The sequence below is a fragment of the Lynx rufus genome, unplaced genomic scaffold, assembly GCF_022079265.1.
Source record: "Lynx rufus isolate CCGP_SWC_20201006 ecotype Redwood Valley unplaced genomic scaffold, mLynRuf1.p SCAF_11, whole genome shotgun sequence".
In the NCBI taxonomy this organism is placed as follows: Eukaryota; Metazoa; Chordata; class Mammalia; order Carnivora; family Felidae; genus Lynx; species Lynx rufus.
In genome coordinates, this window is record NW_025814825.1 from 46717290 (window position 1) to 46731429 (window position 14140).

Genomic DNA, 14140 nt, shown 5'->3' on the forward strand with positions numbered 1-14140 from the left:
ATCTTTTAATCAGAGGTACTATAAAGTACTGTGACCATTTTTATAATCAACCACAGTCTCCTTTGCAGATTTTTTCAGCATTCTGCAACCATTATTTATTACTAATGGCTATTTCTATTCACTCAAAGGCTGATAATATTTCTAAATTAAGAAAAAAAATGAAAACAGGAAATTATGCTTCTATGGAGCAGTATGTGCAGGAGAGATGAAATAAACAGGCAGATGCCCAAATGGCCCACAATCATCTCCAGGCAGATTAAGAAAACCTCAGCAGGTGCTATTTTTAAAACTAAGATGCTTTTCTGTGGCAACAGACGACGCTGCTCTGGGAATGTCTTTCAATAACAGAGCATTTCCACCAGAAAAAGAATTTCAACCAGTGTGGTTTTGTCCCCAGAAGAAGGTGCTCCAGGAGTTAAAAGGCCCCAAAGACACTGTTGTTACTGCTCTCTGTTTACTCCGCTAATGCATCCACGAGGAAGAGAAGCTTCGCACATCACAATACATAACATTTGTACGGCACTTTGGAGCAACACTTCAGGAACGTTTAACAACAAAAGTTTTATTGGTTATGGCCTGACTTCCGTGGTGTATTCCCTGATAGAAATCCAATAATCAACCACCATAACAGAAGAAAGTTTTATTCAGTTAGCTTCTAGGAAGGCAGGCTCCTACCACATTTCTGGGAAACCTGAAAATTCTGCAGGGTGAGATGATCTGAAAGAGAGTAAAGGAAAGGGCTTTTTAATGTCTTGAAACCATTGTAAAAGATTCATCTAGGGGCGCCTGGGTGGCTCAGTCAGTTAAGTGTCTAACTCTTGATTTCAGCTCAGGTCGTGATCTCATAGTTCATTCGTTTGAGCCCCACATTAGGCTCTGTGATGACAGAACAGAGCCTGCTTGAGATTCCCTCTCTCTCTCTCTCTGCACCTCCCCTGTGCACACACTCTCTGTCTTAAAATAAATAAATAAACTTAAAAGAAATAGCTCCCACTCCCAAAAATTGTTCCCTTCTTAAAAAAAAAAAGATTCATCTCATGACCCCAGGATAAGAAATCTATCTCTCACACATACAAAAAGTTTTTTTGTGGTGCTTCACAGACGGTGGGGCAGATTTTCCTAACTGCGCAAAGGGTAGGCAAATTAGGTGCATCCATTTAATGGAATTCTAAAATATCGTGTCAGAAGGGGAAAAAAGTCTTATAAATCATGTAGTTCAAGCCCTACCCGATGCCTGCATCCTTGTGATGAGATAGACAGTGTGTGATCGTTTGGGGAGTGTAAAAAACTCCAATGATGGGGAACTCATAGCTACTCATTAGTTAGTAGTAGCTAACTCACTACTTCTATATGTGAAGATTTCTGAACTTGTTCACTTGTGAATGCATGTAATTTTTAAAAATATCTCCTATTTACAGCCACTGTTCTAGCAAGAGAAACATAACGGTGATCAAGGAATATGTGATTCCTACCCTAGAGAAGCAATGATATATTAAGAGAGAAAATTGTATCAGCCAAGATAACATTTTTTCTTACTTGAAACTGTACCCTCCTGTCTCAGATTACACTCACTGTTCTGAGGTAAATTCTACCATTAAACACAACAATTATAATTTTCTCCCATTGAACATATCCATTCTCTGTTCAAAATACTGACTACAACACTATGCTAGAGATTGGTTTATAACCGTGTTTCCTAACTGAGGGACAATTTTGCCCCTCGGGGGATATTTGGCAATGTCTGAAGGCATTTTTTGGTCATCACACCTGTGTTGCCACTGGCATCGATTGCAAGGATGCTGCTAAACACCTTATCACACACAGGACAGCCCCCAACATCCAAGAATTATCAGTCCCAACATGTCAGTAATGTCAAAGTTAAAAAAAAAACAAAAAAACAAATCCTGATTTACATAAGAAAGTATAAAATCCTCTGCTTCAAGGAATTTACATTATGCCTACAGAATCTTCCCTGTTCCATGTATGTTCATCCACACCATTTGTTATTCACTGACCAGGATAATATGTTATATAACATACACCAGGTTTATATATTTCCCTTTACCAGAATTACTGATAATGTCTGAAAATATGGAAAAAATACTTTAATGATAAGGCTTGGTTGACATAAATACAGCACAACGCGTTTGTCCAATAAGGAACATTTGCTGTAGACCGTGTCAAAGGACGTTTCCTTGAAAATCTGAGCCCGGTGAAAGTGGAAGTCCCTGCTATCCGCTTAGCCCTTGCCAGCCTTGGTGGCGTTTGGCTGCACTAGCACTGTTAGTGTCTATGAGCTTTCTATCTTGCTAGACTGTCCTTTTCAAGGTTCTTTGGCTCGAGAGAGCAACATTTTGCTGGACCTGTTTAGTCTGCATCCATGAAAACTTCTGGGTTGCCAGACAGCTGGTGCTGGCTCCTTATTGGAATGTGATGAGGCTCTTCATGGGACTGTGGGGAATAGAGTCAATTGTTGTATTCTATAATGAGCTGTTGCTTCTAGGATCAACTCCCACTAGCATGATGAAAAACTTTGGCTGAGACGAGGCTGGAAGCAACAGAAAGGAGTGTGTCTCTTCCTTTCTAGAGATGTTCAGACTCCTTTCCACGCCACTTATTGGCAGAGCCTAATAAGGAGCAGCTGGCAAAGTAAATACACGGTTTGCGTAGCTGCCGCCCCCAAATCGTGAAAAAGAGCATAGAAGGCTGGGTTCAAAGTGGAGAGATGCTAGTTTAAAGCTGCAGGCTCCTTAGAGAGGTCTCCTCTGGCCACTCATTCTAACAATACATCCATGGTAACTCTTTCTTACATGATCTTGTCTTAGTTTTCTTCATAGTTGCTTTTGATTTATGCTATTTTTTTTTAAATGTGTTCTTTATTTAATTTCCATGAAATCCTACACCCGGCTAGAATATATGCTCCATGAAGGCAGGCCAGGTTGTTTTGTTTACCAAGACAGTCTGTATTTGTTGAAGGCATGCTTGAAGTGGATATATATTTGCTTTAAATTTTACTAAGTTCAGAAAAAACTACTAATTAATCAGGTAAATTGCTCCATTTCAGAATTCACTTGTGCTGTAAATAGACTTATTTCATGCTCCGATTTGCCTGACAATTATAGTGACATGAACTCAATTACTTTCAATAATTAATTAATAGTTGGGTTGCTTAATCACTAAACATATTCTTTTTTTTTTTTCAGTATGAAAATCTAGAGTTTGGATGCCCGTGTTTCTGTAGCATTTCTAATATTTGTGTGAACAAACACTCACATATATGTATGAACTCACACACATATACACATGATTGGTAGAGAGGAAGGACAGACAGGGTTATGTGAACCACAGTAAGTTCCTTATTCAGAATTTCAGACTTCAGAAGAAATCCTCAACTCACTTCATAAGAAGTACACATCTTCTCTACACTTTCAGAAATACATATCCATCATTTTTGTTCAATGAAACTCCTTTCAAGTGAGAGTTTGAAGTATAGGACGATATGAAGAATTAACCAGTTCTAAAATCTCTTTCTTGGAGATAACTTTGTATTTTTTTAAACTTTATTTTAAATCATGTTAGATTTACAGAAGAGTTTCACAGATAGTACGGAGAATTCCTGCCCTCGTATAACCCAGTTTCCCCTAATGTTAACATCTTACAAAACCATAATGCAGTTATCAAAACTAAGATACTAGTATTGATACAACACTATTGACCTGCAGAATATTTGGATTTCAAAAGTTTCTTCACTAATGTCTTTTTTTTCTATTTTAAAATTCAATCCAGGATACCGCATTGCATTTAATTATCATGTCTACATAACCTCTTCCAATCTGTGATGATTTCTCAAGTTTTCCTTGTCTTTTATAACCTTTCTATATAAATATTTAGGTACATATTTAGGTACATGAATATGTACATATTTATATAAATATGTAGGTAAACTTTATTCCCTTATGTTTTGTTAATGCTGAATCTAGAATGAGCCATAGTAAAGGTGGGTACATTCTCCTACATTAGTACAACATTGGGAAGATTTGAGAAAATGGTCCCCTTTTGTCAGAGTGAACACGGGGCCAGGATGTGGTTCTAAGAAACAAGGAAAGTAAAGAAAATGAAGACATTACTGGGCCTGAGCTGAGGGTCTCACTACTTTTTACTGCCCAGCTAAAAAACCATGACCCTAAGTGAGCTACATCATTTTCTACAAGGTTATCTATATGAGCAAACCAAAGGCCTATTGTTTTGGGTAAACTGTAAGGTTATTGATAACATTTGTTCTGAAGTACAGTTTGGGGCAGTGAAGAGTTTAATTTGTACAGCTCCCATAGTTATTTTCTTTCTTTCTTTCTTTCTTTCTTTCTCTTTCTCTTTCTTTCTTTCTTTCTCTTTCTTTCTTTCTTTCTTTCTTTCTTTCTTTCTTTCTTTCTTTCTTTCTTTCTCTTGCTTTCTTGCTTTCTTGCTTTCTTGCTTTCTTGCCTTCTTGCTTTCTAGCTTTCTAGCTTTCTAGCTTTCTTTACTTCTATATTAAAAATAGCTCCAGGGAACACCATTATTAGCTCTTAGGCTTTACTATTGTTTTTAGATCCTAGAACATACAGGATGATTCTCCTACATGTTTCTTGTTGCAGGTAGAGACCATATGGAGGAAGTCTTATCCCAAACTCTTGATGAAATCACAATGACTGACATAAAGAGGAATGTCCTGAAATCTTAACACACCTAACAATTATTGAGCACTCACATTATATAAGAACTTGTGTTTAGTTAGCACTTCACCTTACCATATCACCCTGGATTCTCAGTCTTTGAAACATTATATAAATGCATATACATGTATGTATATGCACACATGGATGCATATACGTGCACATATAGGCACACATGCAAATACACATATGTATATATACATGGATAATGTGTATTGTGCATATATACATGGGTGTATATAAACCAATTATATAAAAACACATTCCTAAAATTCTAGGATTTCCATCAGCTTTTTTTGCTCTGTATTTCCCATACGTGCCCCTTAGGTTTTGCCTAGTTCAAAGGGAGTTATCTTTCTAACAACCTTACACACTGGAGATGGATAATAGAAACTTAATAAAAAATCACAGTACCCCAGCATATAAGGCAAAAATTAAAAAAAAAATAGGACTCACACCATATCATATGTACATATACCTATATATCTTATTATAACTATTTGCATGATGCTAGCTGAAGTTTCTCAAAATTACAGAGTGTATGTGTGAAAAGAGAGAAAGAGAGAGAGAGAGCTTGAGAAGAATGATAATAGATTATGGACAATTCTACACAAAATAAAAGGAAAGAACCCTAGAACTGAGTACACAAGGTGTCCCCTGAAGTATGGAAATGCAGCAGATACACATCATGTCTCCAAGTACATCTTCAGTATTAAAATTAATAGTTATCATATTATTATCTATGTTTCCAGACTCAGTGGATGGTTGATTTGCTGTTGAGCAATTCAGCTTGTTCCCTTGATGAATTCCTAATATTTCTGCTTCTGAAGGTCATACACGAGGGAATAATTATTACAAGAATTTTTCTCTCATTCTTTTTTTTTTTTTTTCTAGAAATGCTTCACAACAACCACTTAACAAAATGTCATCATGAGATTGAGGGTTTATAATTAAAAAAACAAAAAACAAAAAAACATCAAGTAAGAGCCCTGGCCAGTATGATTCATAAAAAATGCAATAAGATGTTTGAGAATGAAAAAACAGGAAGAATATGTATGCTCTCAGCAGGCAAAATATTGCTGACATTTAAATAGTAATGAAATCCAAGAATTTAATCAATTTTGCATGTCAAAGAATAGGCCATTAATTTGTATAGGTTATTTGGTTAAGTTTTGTGTTTCTTATGGAATAAGTGCTAGGGTATGAAAACTAAAACAAAAGCCTAGTGATTGTAGAAAAGTAACTGATAATGGACTTTTAAAACCACACTGTAAAGATATTTGTGCAACAAGTGACTTCTTAGCTCCTTCAATACAGTTGTGTTTCACTTGCAGAAGGCAGAAGGAAAAACCCACAATTAGCCAACTTACACTAATATGATCTATGTCCCTGTGGCTGTGCACAAATTAGGGCTCTATCTTGCTTCTTGTTCTCACTGTTGAGATTTAACTGCCTTGAACCCCTGAAATTTAAATGTGTGGAGGTCATCTAACGTTACTGAATCTCTCTCCCATGGAAAAGCTAAAGGGACAGGACTGTGATTCAAGGTGAAATACAGCTTCACAGGACAAAATTCGTGTTCAGGGATGCTGATCTCATAGGTGGGAGGCATAGCTTTTAATGCTTACATATTTTGACAGAGAGAGAGGGAGAGAGAGAGAGAGAGAGAGAGAGAGAGAGAGAGAGAGAAAGCAGAGAGAAAGAGAAGGAGATACAGAACCCAAAGCAGACTCCAGGCTCTGAGTGGTCAGCCAGAAGCAGGGCTCAAACTCACCAACTGTGAGATCACGACCTGAGCCAAAGTCGAATGCTCAACCTGTTGAGCCACCCAGGTGCTCCTCGAGCCATAGCTTTTTATATCAATAAGATTTGGATCTTAATCATAGGTTTAGATGATCTGTTATATTAATTTCAAATGAGGATCTATTTGCCATTTGCCTTGTGAAATCTGATAAAAATTTTCTTAATATCACAATTTCTTGAGTACTTTCAAAACATATCTTACCAATCTCTTCTAACTATTCACGGGTCTCCTCTGCGGCATTTTTGAATCTTAATCTCCTCACTTGTCTCCGAATTCCTGGTTCTACCTCTCATTTTATTTGAGAGCTTGGAAAAATTACCTACATTTTCCTGGCAGAAGTATACTAATTTATGAAAGGCAGACACTACATTCACCTTTAAGTTATAAAAATCAAATGGAATAATATATGTCTAATGCTAAAAATGAGACCAAGTCTCTAAGAATGTGACAGTACAGCTATTATTATTATAACTAATACATCATAATATTTTCTCAAAATCATACTCTCTTAACAGAAACAAATGAGTTAACTGTAAACTCATGTCTCCTGGTGTTAGTTGATCAATTGCTTATCCCTAAGATAAATACCTAATGTAGGAACTATGTGTTATTTCCATTTTTTATAGATCTTTGAAATAAAATCTTTTGGAATTACAGGAATTGCAATTTTCATAAACACCTGTCTTGTTGCTGTTTAGTTTATGTTTTACATGTAAGAAAATATGCAATATAGGGAAGCATGAGTTTTGACATAGCATGTCAGATCAGCCCAGAAAAATTCAAAATATACAATGATATATATTTTAAAGAATAAGTAATAATGTACAAATTATAACTTATGTTACCCAAGGTTATAGAAAACCTTCAATTTCTTCTTTATTTCATTAGGAATATATTATAGGTTATTTCACTTATTATAATAGTAGAGTAAATTTTGTTGGACTAGCTCTCCCATAGATAAGAAATATAAATTCTAATAAATATTGTATTTTTAAAAATCTCTTTGAAGCCATGAGAAAGCAAAAAATACAAATAAAAGTGAACAGAAACTAGAAGACAATTGAACCTTAAAATTAGGGAACTGCAATGGGAAGGATTGCTACAGAATTTCAGCTGGGTGTATCCTCTATAGTCAGGGTATGGGGTAGTTGAAATGCAAAAATAAAGCAAGAGTATTACTGAATTGAGACATTACAGGACTGACTCTAAGTCCACCAAATAGACTAGAAAATAAGGGAAAATTTCCTAGAAAGGACCAAGAACCAGGAGTGAGAGAAAGAATGAAAATCTAGTTCTGTTGACTGAACCTGAAATACCTTTATTAGGGGAAGGGCCAAGGGACCAAGTTCAACTTATAAGGTAAAGGATGAGGGAATTAAGCAGACATTTCCACTGCTTCCCACTGCAGAACCAAATTACCTACCTACCCTCAGAATTTCTACTATGTAGTCTACATGATATTTGGTATACAATAAAAAATTATTAGTCATGTAAAGAAATTAAAAAATGTGACTCAAAGTCAAGGAGTAAAAACAGTCAGTAGAAAGTGACCCTGAGATATCTCAGCTGTTAGAATTTGCAGAAAAAGATCTGATAGCATCTATTAGAAGAACATTCAAGTGTATACCCAAAATAAAATGAAATAAGAAAATAAGTTCATCATGCAGGAAGAAATATGATATGTCAGTGCACAAATGTAAACTATAAAAATTCTAATCTGGCAATACTAGAACAATAGAGTTTGTTATCTAATAGATAAACGAATAAATACAGAAGTCTTTCTGCATGTTGGTTAGTATAAATATGTGTAGTGTTTAGTTTCATCCACTGAGCGGGCCTAGAAAAAGTAAAACCATAATAGCAATAAACATACCTAGAACCCAGCTGTTGGTTTCTAAATACCATTCTCTATAAAACAAATCAGGGATCCTGGGAGAAATGGCTGGTTCTGGAGATGGGGAAAGGAAAAATATAATGATCCTGGAGCATCTGCCAACACCAGAAAGTAAATAGGTGCTTTGGATAAAAGAAAGAAAGGATGGGAATATTCCAGAATGACAAAGCTGCAGCAATATGAACAAAATAAATATCACACAGACACTGGGTAATTTTGAGAAACTTCAGCTAGCATCATGCAAATAGTTATAATAAGATATATAGGTATATGTACATATGATATGGTGTGAGTCCTGTCTTTTAATTTTTGCCTCTTATGCTGAGGTACTGTGATTTTTTATTTTTTATTTATTTTTAAAAAATTTTTTTTAGGTTTATTTATTTCTGAGACAGAGAGAGACAGAGCCTGAGTGGGGGAGGGGCAGAGAGAGAGGGAGACACAGAATCAGAAGCAGGCTCCAGGCTCTGAGCTGTCAGCACAGAGCTTGATGCAGGGCTCAAACTCACAAACTGTGAGATTGTGACCTGATTCAAAATTGGTCACTCAACTGACAGCCACCCAGGCACCCCTATGGTTTTTTAATAAATTTCTATTATCCATCTCCAGTGTGTAAGGTTGTCAGAAACACAACCTTACTCTTTGAACTAGGTAAAACCTAAGGGGCACATATGGGAGATATAGAGCAAAAAAAAAAAAAAAAAAAAACAAAACTGATGGAAATCCTAGAATTTTAGGAATGTGTTTTTATATAATTGGTTTATATACACCCATGTGTATATGCACAATACACATTATCCATGTATATATACATATATGTATTTGCATGTGCGCCTATATGTGCACGTATATGCATCCATGTGTGCATATACATACATGTATATGCATCTATATATTTAATGTTTCAAAGACTGAGAATCCAGGGTGATATGGTAAGGTGAAGTGCTAACTAAACACAAGTTCTTATATAATGTGAGTGCTCAATAATTGTTAGGTGTGTTAAGATTTCAGGACATTCCTCTTTATGTCAGTCATTGTGATTTCATCAAGAGTTTGGGATAAGACTTCCTCCATATGGTCTCTACCTGCAACAAGAAACATGTAGGAGAATCATCCTGTATGTTCTAGGATCTAAAAACAATAGTAAAGCCTAAGAGCTAATAATGGTGTTCCCTGGAGCTGTTTTTAATATAGAAGTAAAGAAAGCTAGAAAGAAAGCTAGAAAGCTAGAAAGCAAGCAAGCAAGCAAGCAAGAAAGAGTGTGAGAGAGGGGGGTCTGGGTGGCTCAGTCGGTTAGGCATCTGACTTTGGCTCAGGTCATGATCTCACAGTCTGAGTTTGAGCCCTTCATCAGGCTCTGTGCTGACAGCTCAGAGCCTGGAGTCTGCTTCAAATTCTGTTTCTCCCTCTCTCTCTGCCTCTCCCCTGTTTGTGCTCTGTCTCTCTCTGTCTCTCAAAAATAAATAAACATTAAAAATAAAAGAAAAAAAAGAGTGTGAGAGAGAAAAAGTGAAAGAGTGAAAGAAAGAAAAGAAAAGAAGAGTTCTGTACAAATAAACTGTTCACAGTCCCCAAATTGTACTTCAGAACATATGTTATCAATGACCTTACAGTTTACCCAAACCAGCTTTGTCTTTGGTTTGCTCATGTAGATAACCTTGTAGAAAGTGATGTAGCTCACTTAGGGTCAAGGTTTTTGAGCTGGGGAGTAAAAAGTAGTGAGACCCTCAGCTCAGGCCCAGTAATGTCTTCATTTTCTTTTCTTTCCTTGTTTCTTAGAACCACATCCTGGCCCCGTGTTCACTCTGACAAAAGGGGACCATTTTCTTAAATCTTCCTAATGTTGTACTGATGTAGGAGAATGTACCCATCTTTATCATGGTTCATTCTAGATTCAGCATTAACAAAACATAAGGAATAAAGTTCACCTTTCATCCCCACTCTCATCTGTTCCATTTCTCTCTCCCCTCCTCCCATTACCATTAATGATGCTTCCTAATCCTGAGAACTTTCTAGCAAATGTTAGACTCATGGGAACTGCCACTGGAGAGGCAGGAATGCTTAAATTTTTCCATTTAAAGCTCTCTCTTCCGATCAAAACTAAATTCTGGGTATGGTTTTCCTATGAGTTTTAGCTCTTACATTTAGATCTATAATCTGTGTTGAATTAAATTTTGCATATGATATTATTTCACTCTTTTGTATGGGTTGACCCAGCTGTCCCAGGATTATTGAAAAGACTATTCTTTCTCCACTTAATTTTACTTGTAAAATATGGGACAAATATTTAAAAGGTGGTATTTGAACAACTTGAGTTAGTGCAGTTTAACATAGTAAATAAATAAATTGTATTAGTTTTCTAGCCTTATCATAACAAAGTACCACAGACTGTGTGGGTTAAGTACTGGAGATTTATTTCCACACTCTTCTAGAAGCTACAAATCTAAGATCAAGTTGTCAGGATTGTTTTTGTTTTTTTTTTTTTGAGTATTTTTCCCCCTGACTTGTAGATGGACATTTCTTCCAGTATCTTCTCATGGACTTCTCTCTGTGTATGTCCCAATCTTCTCTTAGTATAAGGACGTCAGTTGTATTGGAGTAGGACCCACTCCTATGACTTTGTTTTACTTTAATTACCTCTTTCAAGACCCTATCTCCAAATACACTCACATTCTAAGGTACTATGGTTAGGACTTCAACATAGGAATTGGGGGGGGGGGAATGTAACGTAGTCCCTAACATACATAAATACATATTATCATATTCCCTCATAAGAAGACTTGTCTAAATTCAATAGGCTACAGAAATCAGGATGATGACAGCCCTTTAAGGAAGGTTCTGTAATCTCTGATCCTTTCAGATTCTGAGCACTTGAACCAGAGGATTAATAGCACTCACTATTATACACACAGATTCCAGTTCCCAGTGGATGTTCAGCCCCTTACATCAGTAGTTAACTAATGTGAAGTGGTTAACTGACAGTGTACTTACTATGATCTCAGCCAGCCCAAATAGCTCGGGCGCTAAGAAGGAAATCATATTGCTCACCTCTGCTTTATTATCTAACCCATTTTCAATTGATTTTCTCTGATCATTTTTTTCAAAGTAAAGCAAAGCTATAAAAACAACAGATAACTCTCTTCTAACTTAGAACTTTATAAGACTGAGAGACTCCTAAAAACTGAGAACAAACTGAGGGTTTATGGCGGGTGGGAGGGAGGGGTGGGTGGGTGATGGGAATTGAGGAGGGCACCTGTTGGGATGAGCACTGGGTGTTGTATGGAAACCAATTTGACAATAAATTTCATATTAAAAAAAAAGAACTTTATAAGACTGGAACCCAAATACATCTGGGGGAAACAAGACAGGATGTGAGCCCTGTTTAAAAATAATGTGAGGATAGGGATGAAATCAGCAAGATTTATCATGTGTGGACATCAAAGTACATTTCTGAGAAATTCATAATATGTCAGAAAATGAGCTCATAAGATACAGACACATAATCTTGCATGTATGTCAGCCTAGAGATCCAAATGTCAAAATTATATCTGTATCCATTTCTATAGTCATTTCATGTCTATATCTATATATTTATATCCATTTATATTGTCCCCATGTCTGTCTCTGTCTCTGTCTCTGTCATCTATGTTTTTACTGCCATAATTTTAATCCTTCACTATTTAGGTTAGACTTAAAGGGCATTCAGGTTTATTTTAAGTACAGAATCAAATATTTTCTTTCTGGATATGTTTTAGTTTGTAAATTTTTGATTTTTATTTTGTTGTTAACAATGAAATAATTTTAACAAACAGAATCATTTTAGATCACAGTTGTGGTTTCAAGACACAGCCTAGTTTATACACAGCACCCCCCCCCCCAAGAAAAAGGCAGTAAAAAAGGAAAATAACAAATGAATAGAAAACAAAGAAGAAGGTAGGCTTTAAACTCACTCTTATCAATAATTACGGTAAAAAAGATTAAAAAAATAAATAAATGGCTTCAAGAGTCCAATTAAAAGACAGATTATCAGGTTGGAGCAAAAAGCAAGTTATGGTTGTTCGTTGTTGATATGCTGGGCAAAGGGTACAAACTTTCAGTTATAAGAAGAGTAAATTCTGAGATCTAATATCTAGCATGGTGACTATAGTTAACAATACTATGTTATAATACCTTAAAGTTGCCAAGAGAGTAGATCTTAAATGTCCTCAACACATACACAGTAAAAATATAATTACGTGAGGTGATGGATGTGTTACTAACCTTACGGTGGTAATCGTTTTGCCGTATATTCATGTATCAAATCACCACACTGTACACCTTAAACTTACACCGTGTTATGTCAATTATATTTCCATAAAGCTGAAAAAACGCTTACAATATAAACACAAAAGTGAGTTAAAACTAAAAGGATGGGAAATGATGTATGACCTAACACTAATTAAAAGAAAGCTAAAGGTGAAGAGGTTATATAAATATTATAAAATTAGATTTCACAACAAAGAATATTGTCAGGGATAGAAAGGGCATGTTATAATGACAATTTATTAAAAAGACAAAACAAATCTAATTGATTATTATTCTCCTGTGTGCTGTCCTCTCTTCTCCTGTATTCTGCCCTATAAGCTCTAGCTGCCTTGACCTCTCCTGCCTTTTAACTTTGTCTCCTCAGCTCAAGGAGACCACCAGTCTCTCCCTGGATTCCCCTCATGGTGCCATGGCTCAGACATGTTCTCTAGACAATAAGCAATCAATCATAACTGACTTTATCCATTTTCTTATTTTCAGGGATTACTATCTCAGTTACCTGATGCCCAAGGTGTTAAAAACTCTTGTTTCATGTGTTCCATTTTTTTTTAATTAGTTTGTGCAATAAGGTAAAATTTAGCTCTGGTTACTCTTTCTGGGCTAGAAATGAAAGTATCCTCTTTTATTATTTTTTATTTATTTATTATTTATTTTTGAATTTATTTATTGTTGAATTACTTCATTGATTCTAATATTTTCTACCACTATAAACTCATAGTTATGTGGAAACATCAGAAAATATCAGATTAGAAAATAGTGCCATAAGGAGTAAAACTTAAAATGCCAAGGAAAATCGTTAGTTCACAAGGTGAGGAGGGAAGGAGGTGATATTTGACCCTTGTTTTGAGGTCTGGGTATGAATTTATCCAGAGAAAGGAATGTGAGTGAAGCATTTTAGGGCAAATAGTATATATCTTGTTGCAAATGATTTGGAAGCATGGCACTTTAGAGGGGCAAAGAACCAAGAGGCAAGAAAGGGAAAGACTAACATATAATTAAAGATAGCTGACAAATCATGAAGAGCCTGGTATGTACTTCCAGTTAAGGAGTTTGAGCTTTAGAGTCTGAGATTAAAGAAACCACCCTGGAATTTTAAACAAGGAAATTCTTTCCTGCTTTGTCACGTGGATGGAACTGGAGGGTATTATGCTAAGTGAAATACATCAGTCATAGAAAGACAGACACCATATATTTTCACCCATATGTGGATCTTGAGAAACTTAACAGAAGACCATGGGAGAGGGGAAGGGGAAAAAGTTACAAACAGAGAGGGAGGGAGGCAAACCCTAAGAGACTCTTAAATACAGAGAAAAAAACTGAGGGCTTATGGGGGAAGGGAGAGGGGAAAGTGGGTGATGGGCATTGAGGAGGGCACTTGTTGGGATGAGCACTGGGTATTGTATGGAAGGCAATTTGACAATAAATTAT